This window comes from Suncus etruscus, chromosome 5 (assembly GCF_024139225.1).
Source record: "Suncus etruscus isolate mSunEtr1 chromosome 5, mSunEtr1.pri.cur, whole genome shotgun sequence".
In the NCBI taxonomy this organism is placed as follows: domain Eukaryota; kingdom Metazoa; phylum Chordata; class Mammalia; order Eulipotyphla; family Soricidae; genus Suncus; species Suncus etruscus.
The window spans coordinates 80282213-80307000 of record NC_064852.1 but is presented as its reverse complement, the minus strand read 5'-3'; positions in this window follow the sequence as shown (position 1 = coordinate 80307000).

Here is a 24788-nt window from a genome sequence, read left to right as displayed (position 1 = left end):
AAAGAACACCTCCCTTCACCAGTGCAGGATTCCCATCACCAATTTCCCAGATCTACCTACTCCCCACCCCACCCACACCTGTACTCGAGACAGGCTTTCTTTTTTCCTCATTCATTCACATTGTTATGATAGTTTTCAGTGTAGTTATTTCTCTAACTGCACTTATCACTCTATGTGGTGAGCTTCATGTCATTAGCTGCACCTACATGGGAAGATGGGGGGAAGTAAGGGTTGGGACTGAAGCAGTAAAATATTAAAAATGAGCTTTGTAGGGCAGTATCAAGGTCACAATACAAGATGAATATTATGGATATATAGAATATATGCATACAAAAAAAAAAAAAAAGAAAAAGAAAAGGGGGCCGGGCAGTGGCGCTGGAGGTAAGGTGCCTGCCTTGCCTGCGCTAGCCTAGGATGGACCGCGGTTCGATCCCCCGGCGTCCCATATGGTCCCCCAAGAAGCCAGGAGCAACTTCTGAGCGCATAGCCAGGAGTAACCCCTGAGCGTCACAGGGTGTGGCCCAAAAACCAAAAAAAAAAAAAAAAAAAAAAAGAATATATGCATACAATACTATCAATATGAAAACAAGAAGAAAAAATTTCCACTGACTGACCCAACATAAACCAGTGCTAGAACAGCTCACCCTCCTCCCAGAGCACATTCCCATTAGTGTAGGGAGAGATAAGTGGAAAGCCTGTTGACCCCTATAGAGTCCACCTAGACCGGCACCCAGGGAAGGACTGAAGTCCAGGGGAGAAAAACCCTATACCTGGCAAGAGCTGGTCTCCAGAATCAAGGAGGAAACTGGAAGCCAGATGTCTGCCTGCCCTCCTCCCCATGCACCTCCTTCCTGGAGTATGGAGGGAGGGGGGAAGCCTGAGGACCACTAAGAGTCCACTTGAACCCACTTCTGGCCATCTGAGCTGGCACCCAGGGAAGGCCTGGAATTAGGGGAAAAAGACGAGGATGGCTGGGGGCCTGCCAAGCCTCCCAGCACTCCTCAGGCTAGGGATAAGGGCCCCGGTATGGTGCCTCCTCAAACCCTATACCTGGCAAAGGCTAGCTGTTTCCTAATTTTTAGATTATTAGAGGATCCATCTTGATTTCTGTAAATATGGGGGTGTACTGCAAAATTACTCCATTGATAAGGCTGTAGATTGCTTCTTAGCAATGTGCAGAAATGGAATTCAGGGGTTACAGGATAAGAGCAGCCGCGGAGCTTTTTGGGTGTGGGTCCTGGAGAGATTACAGTCCTTGGTGTCTGTAGGCTGGCTCAGCAGAAAAGAGGCAGAGAGCATGGCCGCTGTTCTTTATAAGTCTCTGGGTTCCCAATCACATGGCTGGAATTGCCCCACCTTTGTTGGGCGGGGACATCTTACCGGGAGTGGGACCTGGAGAGATTACAGTCCTTGGTGTCTGTAGGCTAGCTCAGCAGAAAGAGAGCCAAAAATTGACTTTCATAGGATTGTATATTTGTTCTTCTTATCATCTATTACAAGAATACAAAATCACCAACTCAAAATTATTTTACACCCAGTCATTGCTGACATCTTTACAATAGCTAAGGCTTAAAAACAATCCAAATGCCCAACACTGACAAGTAGATATACTGGTATATTTATGCACAATGTATTACAACTTAGCTATAAGAAAATATGAAATATTTCATTTCTGTACAACTTATATGTGACTAAAGGGTAACATGCAAAGAAAGCTGAGTCATAATAAGGATAAGTACTGCGTGATACATTTGTGGATTATAAACAAACAATGCAAAGAAGTAGACAATGTCCAATAAAATCAATCTGTGAGATTCATTCAACAGTAGTACTGAGGCTGCCTAATGGAAAGAAGTCTGGTCAGAGTGATCAAAAAGGGCCATTTAGGAATAATTGGGGCCATTAGGGATAATTTTTAAAAGTCACAACTTAAATACCTTTCTTTTTTTATTGTAGTAAATTCACTTTCAAATATAAACATTCTAATAAAGCCTTCAGTGTTTTAATCAGATTGAAGAGAGGTGTCAGAGTTTTCAACTAAGTAAAAGTTAGAATTAAGGTTAGGATTAAGCAAAATAAGACTGAAAAGCAGTCTATAGAACCACTGTGTCACAGAGACATGTAAAACAAAGAGAAGTGAATCAAGTAGTGAAACATATAGGTACAACAGATATCTAGTTAAATATTAGCAATCTTGAGAGGAAAGAGCAAGCCAACTCCCAGCCCTGTCTAAGCCATGCCTGTTGCACCCATCACCCACAATCACAGCTTCTTGTATAGCCCAGCTTCATCACTCCTTTAATACCCTGTAGAGACACCAATCTAACCAAAACTCAGGTTTTCTAGGAATGGGGCTACTATCTTCAGGACTTTTTTTTTGGAGTAAGTGTGGGTACACTCCACCCGAACTTTCATTTTCCAGGAAACCCGACAACTGTAAACATGCCACCCCCACCCCCACCCCCAAAGTCACAGTGTCAGCTATAGTGTTTGGAATTCCTGCTGTAAATGCAGCAACTCCATTTTGTTTAATACTGTCAGACCCAAAAGAACACATCAATGTTGGTGCCAATGCGTACTTCAACTCACCTAATGTTCAGAAAGAAAAGAAGTAACAGAATGGTCAACTAGCAACACAAGCTTATTCTGACAACTTAATGACCTCATTGGAGATACACTAACATTGATAAATTTGCTTGTCTCTGTACTTCTTTTTTTCTCTTCTCTTCTTCTTTCTTTCTTCTTTCTTCTGTCTTCTTTCTTCTTTCTTTCTCTTTCTTTCTTTCTTTCTTTCTTTCTTTCTTTCTTTCTTTCTTTCTTTCTTTCTTTCTTTCTTTCTTTCTTTCTTTCTTTCTTTCTTTCTTTCTTTCTTTCTTTCTTTCTCTCTTTCTTTCTTTCTCTCTCTCTTTCTCTTTCTCTCCCTCCCTCCCTCCCTCCCTCCCTCCCTCCCTCCCTCCCTCCCTCCCTTCCTTCCTTCCTTCCTTCCTTCCTTCCTTCCTTCCTTCCTTCCTTCCTTCCTTCCTTCCTTCCTTCCTTCCTTCCTTCCTTCCTTCCTTCCTTCCTTTCTTCTTTCTTTCTTTCGTTTGTTTTTTTGGTGGGCCACATCTGGCAGCTCTCAGAGGTTACCCCTGGCTCAGAAATCTCTCCTACCAGACCATAATGGATGCCAGGGATTAAACCCGGGTCCATTCTAGGTTGGCCGAACGCAAGGCAAACGCCCTCCGTGGTACTATCACTCCAGCCACAAAAGATTACTTCTTCCTTTAAGTTTCTTTGTTTGTTAGTTCTTGTGTTTGTTTTGACGCCACACTCAGCAGAGCTCTGGTTATTCTTGGCTCTGTGCTCAGAAATAATTCCTGGCAACTCAGGGAACCATAGGATGTCAGGGATTGAACCTGGGTTGGCCACATGCAAGGCAAACACCCTACCCACTGTGCTATCACTCTGGTCTCTCCCTTTTTTTAAAAAATTGTCCTCCCACTTATCTAGAAACAAATGTAGTATGCCAAACTATTTCAAATATGTGATACATGCTCTTTAAATAAAGTAAAGTTAAAACAAAACAAAAAGACTGACCACTAGCTATAATCCCTTTTTTAAATTTTTATTTTATTTTTTTTTTAATTTTGGGCCATACCTGGTTATGCATCAATAATTACTCCTGGCAGGCTTGGGGGACCATATGGGATGCCAAGGATCAAACCCAGGTCTATACCAGTTCAGCCATGTGTAGGGCAAACTCCCTACCACTGTGCTATCACTCCATCCCAAACCCTTTTTTTAGAAGCTCATTTTAAAAATGCTTTTAATTATTTTTAAATCAATTTGAGTACTGGAATTGATTTTCATCAATATTAGCTCCTTTTTATGTTTTTTATTTTAATATAAATTACTGGAATTAAGATATATATTGACTACAGAAGTACTATACACTCATAATGATAATGGAAGATTTTTCTGTGAAACAATATCCATGACCCAGATTGAAATTTGACTGTAAAGAGATGTGCCCACATTTTTGTGCAGTTAACTTTTCATTGCTATAAAAAGTCAAACTAACAAAATCCCAGTGGAATATGTACATAGTCACAGTTGCTAAGGTAACCCTTTTAAAATTCTCTAAGTAGAAAGAAATTAAAAATACATCCATTGAGGGCAGATAAGTTAAGGTTGTCCCAAGGCTTTTTAAGAGTATTTTTGTAGAAGTAATAAATGACTAAGGAAAATATCTGGGCTCTAAACTAAAATTAACTCATGAGTAAATAATGAATTGGCAGTATAAATGCAATTAAAATATCATAGAATAACGACCTTCTGAGTTCCCTTTAGGTTTCTACAATAAAAAGTAGTTCAAGGGAACTAAAAATGAGTAAATTATACTATACCATCATATTTATCCCTGAGGGTGAATCAACTATTAATATAAAAAAACTGAATAATTCGCTCACTCTGAAACACTTAGTGTTCAAACTTTATCTTTCCTCTGGGATGACCTTTAGAACTATAGATTTCTTATATAAGAGTCTAGAAATACATAGAGAGTAAGTTTAAAACTGAGACTAAATTGCCTTCTCTTCAACATTTCTAAGCTACCTAAATAGATAAGTGGCAATCATTAGTAGTCATTGTATTGTAATAAATATAAGTTTTAAAACAAGAATTTTTACATAAAATAAATCTTTTAAAAATAGGGAATAAATCATACTATATTATTTAAAACATAAATCAATATGTTTCCAGATTAATTTTGTTTGGTGACAATAGTAATGATATAATCATTTCAAAATTTAACTTTTAATTTATTTATATATTTTGTTTTACTAATCACCTGATAAGTAGATTAATGATTTTATTTAACATGAATATTTAATATGAATATTTTAATATGAATAAAAATTTGATATTAAATTTTAATATGAAGATTTTTATTTAACATCTTTTGGATAGTTCAATAAAATTAGTTTGTTAATTAATTTTGTAGCAATAGATAAAAAATGAAGATTTGAGGTAAATCCAAAGGGATATTTTAACTATTCTTGGAGCTATCACCTGCATATAAATAACTCATAATTATTGTAAGGCACAGTGTATATTCACTTTCATGGAGATGAGCCATAGGCATTCAATATTGCCAATAAAATTGGCAACAGCATTTAGCAATCCTATTTAGAAAAGTAGTTACCCACAAGAGATTCCACAAGCATACATTTTACAAGTCAGGTAGATTCAGTTTATATTTCTGTTTTATTTTTTCTGGGCCACATCCAGCGATATTCAGGGGTTACTCTTGTTTCAATATTCAGGAATTATGCCTGGTGATGTTCAGGAGACCATATGGAATGCTGAGGATTGAATCTGGGTTGGCTGTGTACTAGGCAAGGTTCTTCCCTTTTGACTAATTTCCCCAGCTCTTAATCAGTTAATTTTCTATTATCTTAATACTCTTTTGTAGAAGTACCAATTAAAAGAGATTTTGGATGAGATTGTTATTGTTCTATTTATGGTCAGAGTAAAATGTTTAAATAATCAAGACTTAAAATAATCTTATAATCTAAATCTCTGTCCTCCTTATAACTTCATAAACACCTATAATGAATTTATTTTAATTTTATCTAAAAATTTACTAAATTTATTCTACCAACATTTCTGTAAAAAAAGAACTTTAATTTTTTTAATATTAGTTTTGAAGCCTCTGGGAATTTCTATATTAAATTATTTTATATATATTCTAAACCTTTAACATGGTTTTTCTAACTATGAACTCATATCAAAATTTTATTCTGTGGCCGGAGTGGTGGCACCAAAGGGAGGCCTTTTGCCATGCATGCACTAACCTAGGACAAACTGCGATTCGATCCCCCAGCATCCCATATGGTCCCCCAAGCCAGGAGCAATCGCTGAGTGCTTAGCCAGGAGTAACCCCTCAGCATCACAGTGTGTGACCAAAAAAGCAAAAAGAAATATAAATATATATATATATTTATGTTTATATATATATTTTAATGTTGCTTCCTGACTTGGAATTTTTAATTGATTAATAACATTTCTAGAAATGGAAATTATACATTAAATCCACATTATATTATATGACCACATTTTGTATTTCTAAACTTTAATACCACTTTCTTTCAGTCGATTCAAAATTTTAGTTTAGTTTCTTTACATTCTGAGTTAAAGGTTCTTCTGAATCATAACAGGGTCAGAATTGTAAAATATTTTTTAAAGTATAATGTACTTTTATTATCTCTATTCTGTTCATCTCTTTAAAGACTGCTTTTTTGTGTGTTTTGTTATTTTGGTGTTTTATTTCAATCATGCTCTCATCCTGCAAGGTTTGGTGCAGATGTCCCTTAATCTCACCATAAGGCATGAGAAGAAAAAAAGTTAGATTGCAAAAAGTTTTATATTTGTTCCTTAGATAACTGGAATTCTTGATTCCAGCAATGTACCAGTTATACTAAGAAAGCTGTTAAGACACAGAGTTTGAGACACCACTGATGGTATTTCTAACTAGAAATGTTTGCTATAGGTGTCTAAAATTTATGTTTAACAACTTCCCAGGTGATGCTGTGCTTTAAAACAACTACAGAAAAGCACTGCTTTATATTTTTGTCCACGAATGACTGGAAAACCATCAGTATTAGAAGATGGTTTAATATATACTATCAATAAGTAATAATGCTTGAAGAACATTATGCTAAAATAATTTTGAGCTTATATGGACTAGTTGTTAACTAGAGATTGTGTATCTGAATATTCAAGAAAAACAATATCAGTTCTTCATGTGAGCAGATATTGTCTTTTCATTAAAATTAAGTTATATATGAGAGAAGGAAAATATTTGTACATTTATAGAGTTTGTTTTAAAAAGCAATATAAAGAAGCAGAAATGTAATGACATCAAAGTTAAGCTCTAACTGATTTATCAGGGCAATGGAATATTAAGGTATATTTGATAAAATTCTAATCTGCTTCTTTGCTGAAATTTAGGTTAATTTTTATTCATTGAATCAGAGGAAATTAAATAACATCTTGAAAGTTCCAAATTTTCACCTGATTGATGTTTCTTGATACACAAAATGACTTATAAAGTCTGTAGTTTGAGAAGTCCATGCTCTTGCTGAGATTTGCTAGTACACCATGTTATTTAATTCCATTTCCCAGTATGCAACAAACAATTGCTTAGGTGTCTTTATAAAAATATAATATAATATAATAGCATACTTATTTACAAATTGTGTTTTGATTTTCTAAAAAAATTTTGCAAGTAAACTGAAATCTAAACATTTTTATAGGAGTAGAAATTTAAATAGCATAATTATGTTTCTACATCATCTTCCCCTTGGAGCTTTATTATAGTTAAAAATTCTAAGTAACATTTAAAAGAGGCTTAAAATATAAACTTTAGCAATACAAATAAAAGAAAAAGTTTCTTCAAATTATTTTTATGCACATTTGATGTAGATGTAAGCAAATATGACACACCTTTTCTCCTATCCAGGGATTAGATTTAAAGAAGTGAGAAAAATATATAAAGACATATAAATATAAAAGTAAGAAAATTAATAAAAATATTCAAGCAATTTATATTACTTGTATTATTACATTTACACACAATGGAAGTGACTTACATTAATTTACATTTACAAAGGAGAAGCAAATAGCATAGAATTATACCTATTGTAAAAGTGCAAGGGGAACTAAATTTATATAAGATCCAATAAAGACTATAAAGAGACATGAACTATATTTTAGAAGAAAAAAATTAAATCCTAGAGAGATTAAATGAATTCACCAAAATACTGTTGGTGGCCATAGATTACAAAGATTAATATAGTTGACAAAGTATACACCAGAAAAAAATGGACATTTCTACTAGTTAAGATAAAATGATAATTCTCTTGATAAGCTCAACAGAAACAACTTAAAAATCATTGGAGTCTCAGAAACCCAAGAAGAAAATCTACAGGAAGAATCAACAGTCAAGAACATCATCACAGATAAACTACCAGAACTAAAGAATACATGTGACCAAATCCTGCATGCCCGAAGAGTACCAGCTAACAGAGACCCCAGAAAAAACACCCAAGACACATCCTAGTCACAATAATGAATTCCACAAATAGAGATAGAATACTGAAAGCAGCAAGATCAAAAAGAGAAATTACATTCAAGGGTGCATGCTTAAAATTTACAGCAGACCTGTCACCAGAAACACTCAAGGCCAGAACGCAGTGGTGGGATATAGTGACAAAACTCAATGAAATAAATGTTTCACCTAGAATACTGCACCCAGCAAAACTCACTTTCAGGTTTGAAGGAAGTATACATGGCTTCACAGATAAACAACAGCTCAAAAACTTTACAGACTCAAAACCAGCCTTAAAAGAAAAACTGAAAGGTCTATTTTAAAGACAAGACAGACCAACAAACACACCAAACTTCTACACAAAGATGGCAATAGATCCCATGACAATTATCTCTCTCAATGTCAATGGACTAAGTGCACCCGTTAAGAGGCACAGAGTGGTAAAATAGATCAAAAAACTGAAGCCAATCTTCTGCTGCCTACAAGAAACACACCTGAATAGTCAGAATAAATATAGACTCAAAATCAAAGGCTGCAGGAAAACCATCCAAGCAAACAACACCCTTAACAAAGCTGGAGTGGCCATAATAATATCAGATGATACAAACTTTATACTCAGAAAAGTTGTAAGGGACAAAGATGGACATTATGTACTAATCAAGGAATATGTATAGCAGGAAGAAATCATTCTCCTAAACATATATGCACCCATGAGGGACCAGCAAAGTATTTAATACAATTGTTGACAAATCTGAATAAGGATATCAATAATAATACAATAATTGTGGGAGACCTCAACTCTTGATATATATGACACTCCATCCTCAGAAACCTGGATAAACATTCTTTTCCAACATAGATGGGTCGTTCTCCAGGATAGACCACATGCTGCTATATAAAATATGCCTCCATAAAATCAAGAAGATAGAAATTTTGCAGACTATCTTTGCTGACCACAAGGTTCTGAAGTTAGATGTGAACTACAAAGGGACACACAAGAAAAACTTTAACACCAGGAACTTAAACAGTCTACTACTGAACAACCAGTGGGTCCGAGATGAAATCAAAGAGGAAATCAAAACTTTCCTGAAAACAAATGACAATGAAAACACAAACTATCAGAACCTATGGGATACAGAAAAAGTGGTACTGAGAGGAAAATTTATAGCTTTTCAAGCACACATCAGGAAGGAAGAAGGAGCATACATGAATAGCTTAATGACGCAGCTTATAGAATTAGAAAATGATCAATGAAAGGAACAAAAAATAGGGAGACAGAAGGAAATAACAAAGCTGAGAGCAGAAATCAATGAAGTTAAAACCCGAAAAACAATCCAAAAGATCAATGAAAGCAGAAGTTGGTTCTTTGAAAAAAATAAACAAGATAGACCATTGGAAAAACTCACAAAGAAAAAGAGGGAGAGAAACTTGGTAACACGTATTAGAAATGAAAAGGGGGAGATCACTACAGATACTGCAGAGATTCAAAGGGTATTCAGAGAATACTTTGAGAAACTCTATGCCACTAAATATGGAAACCTGGAAGAAATGGATAAATTTTTGAACTCATATAACCTTCCACGGTTGTATAAAGAAGATGTAGCATATCTAAACAACCCCATCACTATTGAGGAAATTAAAACCGTAATCAAAAATTTGCACAAAAACAAAAGCCTAGGCCCTGAAAGATTCACAAATGAATTCTTTCAAACCTTTCAAGAGGAACTACTACCAATCCTGGCCAGGCTCTTTTATGAAATTGAAAAAACAGAAAGACTTCCAAATAGCTTTTATGAAGCCAACATAACCTTAATACCAAAAAAGATAGAGATGCTGCCAAAAAAGAAAATTACATATCAATATCCCTGATGAACACAGATGCAAAGATCCTCAACAAAATCCTGGAAAACAGGATCCAAAGCCTCATCAAGAAGATCATTCACTATGATCGAGTAGGCTTCATCCAAGGAATGCAAGAATGATTTAACATCTGTAAAACTATCAATAATACACAACATAAACAAAAAGAAAAAGAAAAATCACATGATTATATCAATAGGTGCAGAAAAGTATTTGATAAGGTCCAACACCCATTCTTGATTAAACTGTCAGTAAGATGCGAATGAAAGGAACCTTTCTCAATATAGTTAAGGCCATCTACCACAAACCAGAGGTTAATATTATCCTCAATGGAGAAAAACAAAGAGCCTTCCCGCTAAATTCTGATGCAAGACAAGGCTATACTCTCTCACCACTCATATTCCACATAGTACTGGAAGACCTTGCTATAGCAATTAGGCAAGAAAAATATATCAAGGGAATCAGATAGGAAAGGAAGAAGTCAAGCTCTCACTGTTTGCAGATGACATGATTCTCTACTTAGAAAATCCTAAAGATTCTACCAAAAAGCTTCTAGAAATAATAGGTTCATATAGCAAAGTGACAGACTACAAGATTAACACACAAAAATCAATGGCTTTTTTATACACCAATAATGATAGGAAAGAAAAGAACATTAAGAAAACAATCCCCTTCTCATTAGTGCCACACAAACTCAAATATCTTGGAGTCAACCTGACTAAATATGTGAAGGATCTATACAAAGGAAACTATAAAACCCTGCTCCAAGAAATAAGAGAAGACACACGTATATGGAAACACACACCCTGCTCATGGATTGGCAGGATAAATATCTTTAAAATGCAATACTTCCAAAAGCATTGTACAGATTTAATGCGATTCCTCTAAAGGTACCCATGACAATCTTCAAAGAAGTGGATTAAACACTTCTAAAATTCATTTGGAACAATAAACACCCTCAAATAGCTAAAGCACTCTTTGGGAAAAGTAATATGGGAGGCATTACTTTCCCCAATTTTAAGCTGTATTACAAAGCAATAGTTATCAAAACATCATGATATTGTAATAAATACAGACCCTCAGATCAGTGGAATAGGCTTGAGTACTCAGAGAATGTTCCCCAGACATATAGCCACTTAGTTTTTGATAAAGGAGCAAGAAATCCTAAATGGAACAAGGAAAACCTCTTCAACAAGTGGTGTTGACACAACTGGTTAGCCACTAGCAAAAAAGTGAACTCAGACCCCCATCTAACACCATGTACGAAGGTAAAATCCAAATGGACTAAAGACCTTGATATCAGATCTGAAACTATAAGCTATATAAAACAACATGTAGGTAAAAACACTCCATGACATTGAGACTAAAGACATCTTTATGGAGGAAACAGCTCTCTCCAAACAAGTGGAAGCAGAGGTAAACAGATGGGACTATATTACGCTGAGAAGCTTCTGCACCTCAAAGGAGATAGTGCCCAGAATACAAAAGCCACCCACTGAGTGGGAGAAATTATTCACCCAATACCCATCAAATAAAGGACTAATATTCAAAATATACAAGGTATTGACAGAACTATACAAGAAAAAAACATCTAACCCCATCATAAAATGAGAAGAGATGAACAGACACTTTGTAAAAGAAGAAATGCAAATGGCCAAAAGGCACATGAAAAGATGCTCCACATCACTGATCATCAGGGAGATGCAAATCAAAACAACTATGAGGTACCACCTCATGCCACTGAGATTGGCACACATCACAGAGAAGGAAAACAAGCAGTTCTGGTGGGGATGTGGAGAGAAAGGAACTCTTTTTCACTGCTGGTGGGAATGCAGTCTAGTCCAACCTTTATGGAAAGCGATATGGATATTCCTCCACAAACTGGAAATTGAGCTCCCATATGATCCTGCTATACCACTCCTAGGAATATACCTGAGGAACACAAAAATACAACACAAAAATCTCTCCCTCACACTTATATTCATTGCAACGCTATTTATAATAGCCAGACTCTGGAAACAACCAAGATGCCCTTCAATAGATGAGTGGCTAAAGAAACTGTGGTACATATGCACAATGGAATACTATGCAGCCGTCAGGAGAGATGAAGTCATGCAATTTTCCTATACATGGATGTATATGGAATCTATTCTGCTGAGTGATATAATTCAGAGGGAGAGAGAAAGATGCAGAATAGTTTCACACATCTATAGGTTTTAAGGAAAATGAATGACATTTTTAGCAGTATCTCAGAGACAAGAGAGATAAGGGCTGGTAGGCGCAGCTCACACATGAAGTTCACCACATAGAGTGATGAGTGCAGTTAGAGAAATAACTACACTGAGAACTATCATAACAATGTGAATGAATGTGGGAAGTAGAAAGCCTGTCTCTAGTACAGGTGTGGGTGGGGTGGGGAGAAGGGAGATTTGGGAAATTGGTTGTGGGAATCTTGCACTGGTGAAGAGGGGTGTTCTTTACATGACTGTAATCATACAACTGCTATCATGTTTGTAATCACGGTATTTAAATAAAGATAATTTAACAATAAATAAAATTAAAAAGGATTATGACAATGTTAATGAGTGAGAGAAGTAGAATGCCTGTCTCAAATACAGGGCAGGGGTGGGGGAGGAAGAAGATGGCATTGGTGGTGGGACTATTGCACTGGTGAAGGGGGACTTTCTTCTGCTTATGACTGAAACCCAACGACAATGATGCTTGTAATCATGGTGCTTAAATATATTATTTTTTAAAAATTAGGAAAAGAGAAAATGATAATTCTTAATAATATTTTTCAACAATTGCTACTTCCAAATATATTATTTTCTTAAAGTTTTTTCTCTAGAGTCAAGGTTCCCACTTATTTGGTTCTCACCATTGTTAAAATAAATGTACACACTTAGCAATCTACCCTCTCTTAATGAGAATACAAAAGATATTTCCCCAATTGTACCTAACTAATGCAACTACTTTCCCCTTAATCATTCTAATGACTCTGAAGTTATGGAGTCACCTTAGATTCCCTTCACAATAATACTTACTCAATAAGTAATCTGATTTTTCCTCCTGAGAGTAGGAATTTATTATGATAGAAAACATAATTATAATAGGAAACATAATTCCTTAGATGCAACTGAAGCAACTGTCAAGCAAAATAAGTGAGAAGGAAAAAGGGAGAAAAGGATATAATAAATGAGCAGACACATCTGTTATATCTAGAGAAACAAAACAGAAGAAAAAAAATTAAATGGTGACAAAATTTTGGCCTTTGATAACAAGACAGATTATCAAGCAATCAGGGACAGGAGTGAGGGAAGAAATGGACAAAAGTAGGAGTTCTAATCAACCACTTCTAGAAGGAAGTGGTAGATTAGAAGTGACAAAAGCAAAGTGGTGGAGGGTCTTGAACACTTTGGTATCAATGAAGGCAAAATAACTTTTAACTTTAAAACTATGGATAGGATCTGAGTGATAGTACAGTAGGTAGCACATTTGCCTTGCATGAAGCTAATCTTGGTTCAGTCTCAGGCAGTTAACCCCTTATAATCCTCTGAGCCTGTCAGGAATGATCTCTGAACAGAGGCAGGACCAATCCCTGATTACCACTGGGTGTATTCCAAAACAAAACAAAACAGAACACAAAACCATATATAATAACACTGTTGTGTTAACATGTCACCTAAACTAAATAAAAATTTAATTAGTTAAGAAATACTCTTCCTTTTTTTTTTTTTTTGTTTTGTTTTTGGGCCACATCTGGAGTTGCTTAGGGGTTACTCCTGGCTGTCTGCTCAGAAATAACTCCTGGCAGGCACAGGGGACCATATGGGACAACAGAATTCGAACCAACCCCTTTTGGTCCTAGATCGGCTGCTTGCAAGGCAAACGCCACTGTGCTATCTCTCCGGGCCTGAAATATTCTTCCTTGAATGAACCATATTAGGAGTAGATATACATAATATATATTTTTTTCAATAAAAATGTAAAGGATGAGGGAACATTCATGTGAGGTTTCGAGGTAGGAAGATCTGGATGATGAAATTTGATAGTATTGAATTTCAGTGTTCAAACTTTCTGGAGTAGGTGGCTATCATTCACTTTCCTTAAATTGGCATCTCAAAAAGATCGCATTTTAGTTTCTTATTAATCTCCTATGTATATATGTATGTATAAGTGGGCCATATGTTTTCTTTGTTTCTTATCTAAAATGTTTATTAAGTTTCTTACCATTTTAAAAGCTCAATATTGTCCTGCTCTGTTTTTGACCTCTTCAGGTCTACCCCTTTGTAGGCAATGCGGTGGTGCCCTGCTTCTGGAGAGAAACTTTATTGATTCTGAATTTAATGCTGATGTTGGATTTTCATAGCTCACTATGTGAGAGCTCCTGAACTTATTCACTACTCTAGTCTTAGCTTTCAGAGTTGCTGGGATTATAGACACGTTTCACTTTGTAACATAGAAAAATATTGAAGTCATAATAATGACTAACCAGTTGTTTAGTATTTTGATGTACATATTTAATGTTCCTAGGCAAAACTTATAGGCTAACAGTTTGCATTTAAAAGAAAAACCCTTCATTATCTCATTTATTCAACATAGACTTTTTTAATGTTTTAGGCAAGTACTGTGCTCAACTCAGAGTTGCAAATATATTAGCACCTCTATCACATTATCATGTCCAGTCATGACCATCTCCCAGTTCCTTCTACTATAACCAGCAATGAAAATAATGATGGCTAACATGTTTACAGTAAATATTAATTATATCTTGAGATTATCCTATTTATTTTGTCAGTTAATCTTTAGAAAAATGTCAGAAGTATGTAGTGATTTTTTTTTCTAGTTGAGAAAACTGTAACAGCTTTCTGGGCTTATAACTACTGTTAGTTATACTAACTAGTTATACTGTTAGTACATTTGGAGAATACATATTATATAATCTAGCTACAAAGATTTATATCAGGGGCCGGCGAGGTGGCACTAGAGGTAAGGTGTCTGCCTTGCAAGCGCTAGCCAAGGAAGGACCGCGGTTCAATCCCTGCCGTCCCATATGGTCCCCCCAAGCCAGGGGCAATTTCTGAGTGCCTAGCCAGGAGTAACCCCTGAACATAAACTGGTGTGGCCTGAAAAAACAAAAGCAAAACAAAAAGATTTATATCAAAGCTACTAGGTTAAAGATACTGTCTCTGTCCTTCAGACACTCTGAATCTTAAGGAGAAGCATGATACATGATTACACTTGAGAAGTATCAATTATGGTTAGTAAATTAAGTGCTGTGAATACATAAAGATTGATATACTGATCGCTCCCTGGAGAGGCTCCTGAGAGCATGTGGAGTATCCTGTAGGTATAATAGAAATTAAAGCAGATTCTTTGAAATACTGATGGTTTAATGAAGTTCCTAAAATAAAATTAAATGAATAAAATAAAATACATAGAAATGCAAAGGGACCACTTTTCAGTAACAGTTATCTAAAATAAAATATTCATGTGAACAATATACATAATACTTTAGTGCATTAAATATTTTTACAGAAAAAATATAGAAATTTAACTGAAATAGTTCCTTAAATAAAACTCTGTGGGATTATATGCATTGAATAACAATTTTAAATAATGTTTCTTATCATTAGGATATTCAATGAAATGATTGATCTAAATGTTATTTGATATTAAGCTTTACTATTTATTATATTTATTTATTTTTAGTTTTAGGTTACACATACCCAGAAATGCTCAGGATTTGCTCTAGCTCTGCACATAATAATATTCTTCATTCAGGAGATTATACGAGACGCTATAAATCAAACTTGGGTCAGTAATGTGCAGGCAAGTGCCTTACTTGCTGTACTATTTCTCCAGCTCCTAAACTCTGTTTTTACATTCAGTTTATTTAGGGGATTGTGGCCACACCCAAGAATGTTCTGAAATACTGTCAGTAGTGGCTCAAATAGTGGCCATGCAGTTCTGGGGACAGAACATTTATTCCTGAGTAAAGAGCATGAGCTCAGGACTATTGTGTAACCTCCTTGGCTTCCTAAGTTAGTCAAAATGCTGGCAAAAATGATAAAGTTAATGAAAATATCTGTGATGTCTTTTGATGATGAAATCACCAGTTCTGTTATTAATTCTATGTTAAATGTAATTAGTAAGTTTAAAATATTTGGACACTTGCTTTTGAATGTTATCCCAAAATAAGTATATTTTTATTCACAGTTATAAATACATTGTATTTTTTCTATCATTTATCTGGGTTCCATAGAATCTTCAGTAAGAAATACTGAAAAAGCCAACAAACATAAATGATGTGGACAAGATAGGTATAGACATAAACTACTAGGCTATTTTGAAAAATGCCCCATAGTAGGAGTTATTTTGGGTTTAATATTATAAAAAGTTTTTTTTTCAATGTATAAGCAGTAGATAATTTTTTACAGTGTGAGGAATTCCTACTAAGAAGCACAATTAAGTAAGAAGTTAGCTACAAAAATCAGAGAGTGCAGTTAGAGTAGGGAAGGATCTACTATGACAATGATAGTTGGAACTCATCAGTTTAGTTAAGAACTGGGTGCTGAAAAAGGGTAAAGTGACATGCATTTCTCTCCTTTATTAACAATAGTGCAAACCACAGTGCCATAAAAGGAGGGAGAGGAGAGGAGAGGAGAGGAGAGGAGAGAGAGAGAGAGAGAGAGAGAGAGAGAGAGAGAGAGAGAGAGAGAGAGAGAGAGAGAGAGAGAGAGAGAGAGATGTATAATGTATGCCCCAGAAACAGGAAGAGAAGAGGGCACATTTGGGAGAGAGAAAGGGAAACTGGGGGCACTGATGGCGGGAACTGTGCTCTGTGAAGGTTGTTGAACATTTTATGACTGTAACTCAATCATAAACAATTTTATCTGTGAAAATCAAACAAAAATATATTATATACAACCTTGCAACCACAGTGGTTAAATAAAGTAAAGGGTGAAAAAGACAAAACTATAAACTAGTTATTCTCTACAAACTTTTGTTTTCTTTCACTGCAGTCAAATTAAAATTTTTATGCTCTTGCCAGCACTCTCTAGTGGATTTCAATGTCCTTAGTAATTTTATTGTCAAGTAACAGTTGATATAAAGAAAGGTGTACTTGTTACCTGAGCAGCATCTATAGCAAGAAATTAAACCAAAATGTGATTACAAAAAATCATTCTTATTCACTCAGGGACCAGTAAGTATCTGGACTGTTGATCCAGTAAAAGAATTTAGTGAAGACCCAATTTAGGATTGTGGTGGAATGATGGGTAATAAGATAGAAGAAGATATGGGATTCGGAAGTGCTCTTTGAAGGGAAGGTCTCTACTGAAAAGCACTGACACCTGTGCTACCACCCATTCCTCTGTTGCCAGCCACAGTGTGTGCTGAGAAGTTTCTCCGAGCACATGCAAAGGCTCTGAGTAGTTCATTAAGGCTTCTCACCTCTTCCATGCTCACCCTCTTCTTTGGAGGTGTAAATTAGAGAAGCAGATGTACATTCTGGGAAGTTTTCCAGCTACATATTTAGAACGTAGAATGTTCAGCACCGTGGGCGTTGAGCAAAGTTTTTCAGTCTGTCACACATCCAGCCTTGGTGCCAAGGAAACTCCCCAAATGGCCTCTGAATGCTTTGTTCTAGAAGAAAATAGTAGATATGCTTCAGTTTACTTTCAATAATAGTTTACATAATCTGAAAGAGAATTTTGATTGAAGTCCTTGAAGCTCTGAGTTACATGGATAAATGAGAAGTATTAGGAAAATGCTTTAAAGTGTCGCTTTTCTGTACTTCTAGAAAAATAACTGTCTACCCAAAACATCAGAGACTAGAAGACTGAAATGGCACAAGTATATTTACATTAGAAAAATATTTACCAGTTTGCAGTTACTATCATATGTCTTATCTCTTTATTACTTGTTTTTATTATTATCAGTCATCAAATCTACAGAATAGACTTTACTTTTACAGTCGGTGATTCAATCAATGTCATGAGGTTATATTCAGTGGAATTAGGTTTCAATCTCTTTATTCATGAAACTAATAACCACCATTTGTCAGGAGAAAATAGAAGAAAGAAAAATACTACAGACTTCTATATCCATCTAATTTACTCTATTATCTCCCCTGTAATTTAATGAGGAGTGAAGTGAGGAATTGTCAAGTATGAATAGATAATATAGACCTGGAAAACATGGAAGACTATGGAATTATTTTCAAGTATGTATATTACTCATTGGCATGTGTTTCCATTTTATTATATTTTTCTGCATGGTTTGACAATTTAGTTTCCACAGTTCCATTCCTTTGTGTTTCTTTTCTTTATATTTTAAAATGTAAAAAAAAAAATGATGGTGCAAAATATGTTCTCATCTTTTAGTTCTTAAATAGACAATTAAGATGAATTATTTTGCTCTTCAGATGTCCAGAGTGAGTCTGAAATCTAGATGACACTCTAGACACTCATGGTCATCTCAAAAACACTTTTAAAACTTTTTCTTCCATTTGGCTTCCATTCTCTTTAAACTTTTATTATTATTCTCTGTGATTCTTTCCAGAACAGGCCACTTGCATGTAAATTATTTCAAAATTGGTTTTCTAGAGAATGCCTAAGCAAATCCACAAGGGGACAGTAAGGTTTTGATTTTGTGTCACATAACTACAGTTGTCATTATGCTGAAAAGATATCTGTTCTTATTTATCATCAGCTACAGAAAATAATAGTTGGGCTCAAAATACCTTAGGAAAGGAAGTGATCACTACATATATCAAACATTGAGAGGTGTCCAAATAAGCAGAGCCCAAGTTGCAATAACTTACAAACTACATCACAATGTCTCAAGACCGTATTAGTATTAGTATTATGTTTTTTGCATCTTCTAATTAGTGCTCTGTATCAAAAGATAAACAAATGAAAACCTATTAGAATGTCTTCTGCTATGCTAAGGATTTTATTATAAATTTATATCAGACTTAAAAAAGATTGTCTCTTGAATTATGTAGTCATTTAACTGAAGATTCATATAATTTGCCCCATTATGCTTTCATCATAAAAATCAATTCTCCATTATTAGCTTAATTCACTCCAATTTAATATGCCTAAAATTATATGCCCTCTTTGACATTTCAGTGACAGAACAGAAAGGAATTAGTCATTAACTTTTGTATATTTGTATATATATGCAGCTATATATCAAATTTTATATATAAATAAATATTAAAGGGAAAAATAAGAGAAAAAATTTATGCCTGACATACAAATGACATCATCACAAGAAATGGGAGAAATAGTTATCTTGTCACTTTTACTGTTCATGTGCTCAGATGTAGTTATAATTTACTTCTTTTCTTTTTTTATTTTTAGGTGCAATTTTGTGGTGCTCAAGTGTTCAGAACTTATCCTGGCTCTATTATAAAGGATCACTTGTGGTGGTGTTTGGTTGATTATATGCAACACAAGGGTAGAACTAGGGTTTGACATGTGCAAATATTTCTCTGAACTCATTGGTAAACTTATTTTCAATATGTTACCAGTCTATAAAAAGAGGCTAAGAGCTTTTTAAATATAATAATTGTATTCATTACCTAAAATTAGAACTCATTATAAGGACATGCCTATTAACCTATATGATGGAATTTAAGATAGAAAAGATCTAATAAACATTGCAATGACTGAATGTTCACATGATTTGAAACTTTTTTAAAAAATAATTACACATACTACATAAGATTTACTTGATGTTAGCAATTTTGTGGGTGTGTTATAATTGAACATAATGACTGCCATCTTTTTATTAGCAAGCAAAAGTGACAGATTCTGTTTTTTTATACTTATAGGCAAATATATCCACTATTCCATTGTAAACAATGACAACAAAAAGACAAAAAACGTTTGCTATTTTTCAAAGCTACCACTAGGTGGTATGCAAATACTCTCTTGTTTAAGCACGAACCATGGATTTCAGATCTGGAGAATCTGAGATATCTTTGTATATGTGAAATCCTGATTTCAATTTTTAATTTATGTTTGAGATGGGGATAAAAAGAAGAGATTATTTTGGGATAAAAATTATTCACCAATTCTTACAAATTCAGAGTTGATGCATGTTACATGTTGATAATGATACTTGATTTATTTTTTTAACTTAAAGTATTTTACTATACTATTTTGCATGTCTATCTAAGAACTGACTACTAAATAATAATTTTAATGATGATTTAAAATTAACAATTATACTTCAAAAGCTCATTGACTTTAATAACAAAAACATTTAAATGAATAATTACTAAGATTACTTAAAAGTTTATAGAACTACATAGCTAGTAAATGTAAATAACACTTTATGATTCTAAACATTAATTTCAAAAGCAGCACAATAAATTAATAGCTAAAATCAATTCTAAATTTGGCCTATTGAAATGTCACTGTATTCTAATATATGCAAAAATGTTAAATAATCTCTCTGTGCAGTAAGACTTTTTTTTTCCCTCTGAGACTCAAATAAAATTAATGGACTAATCTTTACAGTGAAGTAAAGGCATATATCATCATATAATAAATTTATGAAGAGCTCTTCTTTCTAAAAGCAATTACTGTTTGAAGTATCAAACTATATTCCAAAATCTAGTTTTTCAGTCACATCAATACATAGAGAGCAGTAGTAGTCTTCCTGACATTCTTTTGGGTGAAATTCTTAATAAGATATCAGCAAAGTGTACAGAAAAAAGTGCAGATCAAGAGAGATAACCAAAATCTCTGACTTTTAATTATATATGCTTAAAACAAAATATTTCTGAGAAATTGTATACATTAGTAATGTCTCAGGACATCTTTTCTAATTACATAACTTAGCTGTTTAGGACTACATATATCTTCACATTTATTATTATTTTAAAGTATGTACACTATAAATACAAAAGGCCATCTACACACATAAATAATATGGAACTGTCATATCTTAAGCTATTTGAATTTTCTTGGAAATTGAGTTTTCATTATCAGTCTAAATTCATGTTCGGTTATTTCATTGTTTTTCTTTTTAAAATGATTGAAAATTTAATTAGTATGTTATTATTATAATTTAAACAATAGATTTATTGTAGTGTTCAAGTTTCTAGTATTGATGTACAAAGACATTGCTCACTCCCATCACCAATATACCCAGGACACTCTCCCCCACCCCTATGTCAACTCTGGTTCAGTTTCTTCTCTACAACAATATATTCATTATTTGTTTGTTGACAGTGTTTTGATGCAACACCCAATTGCTTGAGACCTTCCACTTATGTTCCTGTACTACTTCCCATTATCCATTAGTTCACTTTTATCTTTTTTGTTGTTTTTTAGGCCACATCTGGTGACACTCAGGGGTTACTTCTGGCTATGTGCTCAACATCTCTCCTGGCTTGGGGACCATATGGGATGCTGGGGGATAGAACTTCGGTCTGTCCTAGTCTAGCGCCAGCAAGGCACAGGCCTTACTGATCCGTGCCACTGCTCCTGTCCCCATTAATTCACTTTTTTTTTTTTTTTTTGGTTTTTGGGCCACACCCGGCGGTGCTCAGGGGTTACTCCTGGCTATCTGCTCAGAAATAGCTCCTGGCAGGCACGGGGGACCATATGGGACACTGGGATTCCAACCAACCACCTTTGGTCCTGGATCGGCTGCTTGCAAGGCAAACACCGCTGTGCTATCTCTCCGGGCCCCATTAATTCACTTTTAACCTAGCATATTCAGGTCTGTATTCTAGTATCTGAGTTTTATTATTTATTGATATGTTCTAACCCCTTGACTTATTTCTTTATGTTGCAGATGAGTAATATCAATGTATATTTGTTCATATGCCTCTGGCTTACTTCATATAGCATTTACCCTCTAATTCCAAGTTCTGTGAATTACATGCACTTTATTTCTTCTAGTGGATGTATAGTATTACACCGTATATGTCCTTCCTTCCTTCTTTCTCTTTCTATTCTTTCTTCTTTCTTTCTTCTTTCTTTCTTTCTTTCTTTCTTTCTTTCTTTCTTTCTTTCTTTCTTTCTTTCTTTCTTTCTTCATTCTTTCTTTCTTTCATTCTTTCTTTCTTTCTTTCTTTCTTCTTTCTTTCTTTCTTTCTTTCTTTTTCACTTTTTCTTAATATTTAATATTCTTATTTTTAATTTTTTTATTTAAACAACTTTATTACATACATGATTGTGTTTGGGTTTCAGTCATGTAAAGAACACCACCCATCACCAGTGCAACATTCCCATCACCAATGTCCCAAATCTCCCTCCTCCCCACCCAACCCCCGCCTGTACTCTAGACAGGCTTTCTATTTTCCTCGTACATTCTCATTATTAGGATAGTTTAAAATGTAGTTATTTATCTAACTAAACTCATCCCTGTTTGTGGTGAGCTTCATGAGGTGAGCTGTAACTTCCAGCTCTCTTCTCTTTTGTGTCTGAAAATTATTATTGCAAGAATGTCTTTCATTTTTCTTAAAACCCATAGATGAGTGAGACTATTCTGCATCTTTCTCTCTCTCTGACTTATTTCACTCAACATAATAGATTCCATGTACATCCATGTATAGGAACATTTCATGACTTCATCTCTCCTGACAGCTGCATAATATTCCATTGTGTATATGTACCACAGTTTCTTTAGCCATTCATCTGTTGAAGGGTATCTTGGCTGTTTCCAGAGTCTTGCTATGGTAGATAGTGCTGCAATGAATATAGGTATAAGGAAGGGATTTTTGTATTGTATTTTTGTGTTTCTAGGAGTGGTATAGCTGGGTTGTATGGGAGCTCTATTTCCAGTTTTGGAGGAATCTCCATATTGCTTTCCATAAAGGTTGAACTAGACGGCATTCCCACCAGCAGTGGATAAGAGTTCCTTTCTCTCCACATCCCCGCCAACACTGCTTGTTCTCATTCTTGGTGATGTGTGCCAATTTCTGGGGTGTGAGGTGGTACCTCATAGTTGTTTTTATTTGCATCTTTTTGATGATTAGTGATGTGGAGTATTTTTTCGTGTGTCTTTTTTCCTTTCTTTCTCTTTCTTTCTTTCTTTCTTTCTTTCTTTCTTTCTTTCTTTCTTTCTTTCTTTCTTTCTTTCTTTCTTTCTTTCTTTCTTTCTTTCTTTCTTTCTTTCTTTCTTTCTTTCTTTCTTTCTTTCTTTCTTTCTTTCTTTCTTTCTTTCTTTCTTTCTTTCTTTCTTTCTTTCTTTTTTGGGTTACACCCGGCAGCGCTCAGGGGTTACTCCTGGATCTATGCTCAGAAATCACTCCTGGCAGGCTTAGGGGACCATAAGGGATGCCGGGATTCAAACCACTATCCTTCTGTAAGAAAGGCAAATGCCTTACCTCCATGCTATCTCTGCAGCCCCTCTTTTTCTTTCTTTTTTATTCCTTCCTTCCTTTTTTCTCTCTCTCTTTCTCACTCTTCCTTTCTCTTTTTCTTTCTTTCTTTCTTTTTTCTTTCTCTTTATTTCTTCTTCATTCTTTTCTCTTCCTTCCTTCTTCCTTCTCTACTTTCTTTCTTCTTTCTTCTCTTCCTTTCCTCCTTCCCTTCTTTCTTTTTTCCTTCCTTCCCTCCTTCCCTTCTTCCTTTTTTCCTGCCTTCCTTCTTTCTCCCTTCCTTCCTTCCTTCCTTCTTTCCTTCCTTCATTTGTTCCTTCCTTGTACATTTATTCTCACTAGTGTAAAATAATACCTCATTTTTATTTTGTTATGTTGGTTGGTGTTTCCCGGTTACTAAATGATAATAAACACATTTGGCAGCAGCATAAAACCTTTAGATTAGCTAAAGCTATACTGAGGAAGAAAAAAGAATTAGAAGTCATCATATATCCTGACTTTAAACTTATTGTAGGTCTATAGTAATCAAATTATCATGTTATTGGAATGAGGAGAGGATGAAGATTGATGTATCTGAATTGAGATTCCAGTGATAAACCCTTAGATTTTTGGACATTTTAACTATGACAAAAGACTTAGATACATAAAGCAGAGCAAAGCAAGGTCTTTCAACAAAATGGTGCTGAAAAAAACAGGATGACAACTTAGGAGAAATAAAGAAAGAAAGAAAGAAAGAAAGAAAGAAAGAAAGAAAGAAAGAAAGAAAGAAAGAAAGAAAGAAAGAAAGAAAGAAAGAAAGAAAGAAAGAAAGAAAGAAAGAAAGATGGAAGGAAGGAAAGAAAGAAGGAAAGAAGGAAGGAAAAAGAAAGAAAGAAAGGAAGGAAGAAAGAAAGAAAAACAGAGAAAGAAAGAGAGAGAAAGAAAGAAGGAGAAAGAAAGGAGAAAGAAAAAGAAAGGGGAAAGAAAGGAGAAAGAAAGGAAGGAGGGAAGAAAAGAAAGGAAGGAAAGAAACAAAGGAAGGAAGGAAGAAAAAAGAAAGAGAAAGAAAGGTAGAAAGGAAGAAGTAAGAAGACAAAAAGGAAGGAGGGAAAGAAAAAGAAAGATAAAGAAGAAAGAAGAAAAGAAAGAATGAAGAAAGAAGAAAAAGAAAGGAAAGAAAATGCAAAGAAGAAAGGAAAGAAAGAGAAAGAAAAGAAAAAAGGAAGAAAAGACAGAACAAAGGAAGAGAAAGACAGAAAAAAGAAAAAAGAAAGAAAAGGAAGGAAGGAAGAAAAGAAACAAAGAAGAAAGGAAGAAAGAAAAATTAAATTAGATTGGACACTCAGGAAGGAAGGACAGAATAAGATAAGAAAGCAAAAGAAATAAAGGAAAGAAAAAAGTAAGGAAGAAAAGAAAGGAGAAAGGAAGGAGAATGACATAAAGATGAAGATAAAAGAAAAGAAAATAAGAAGAAAGAACAAAAGAAAAGAGAAAGAACAAAGAAGGAAG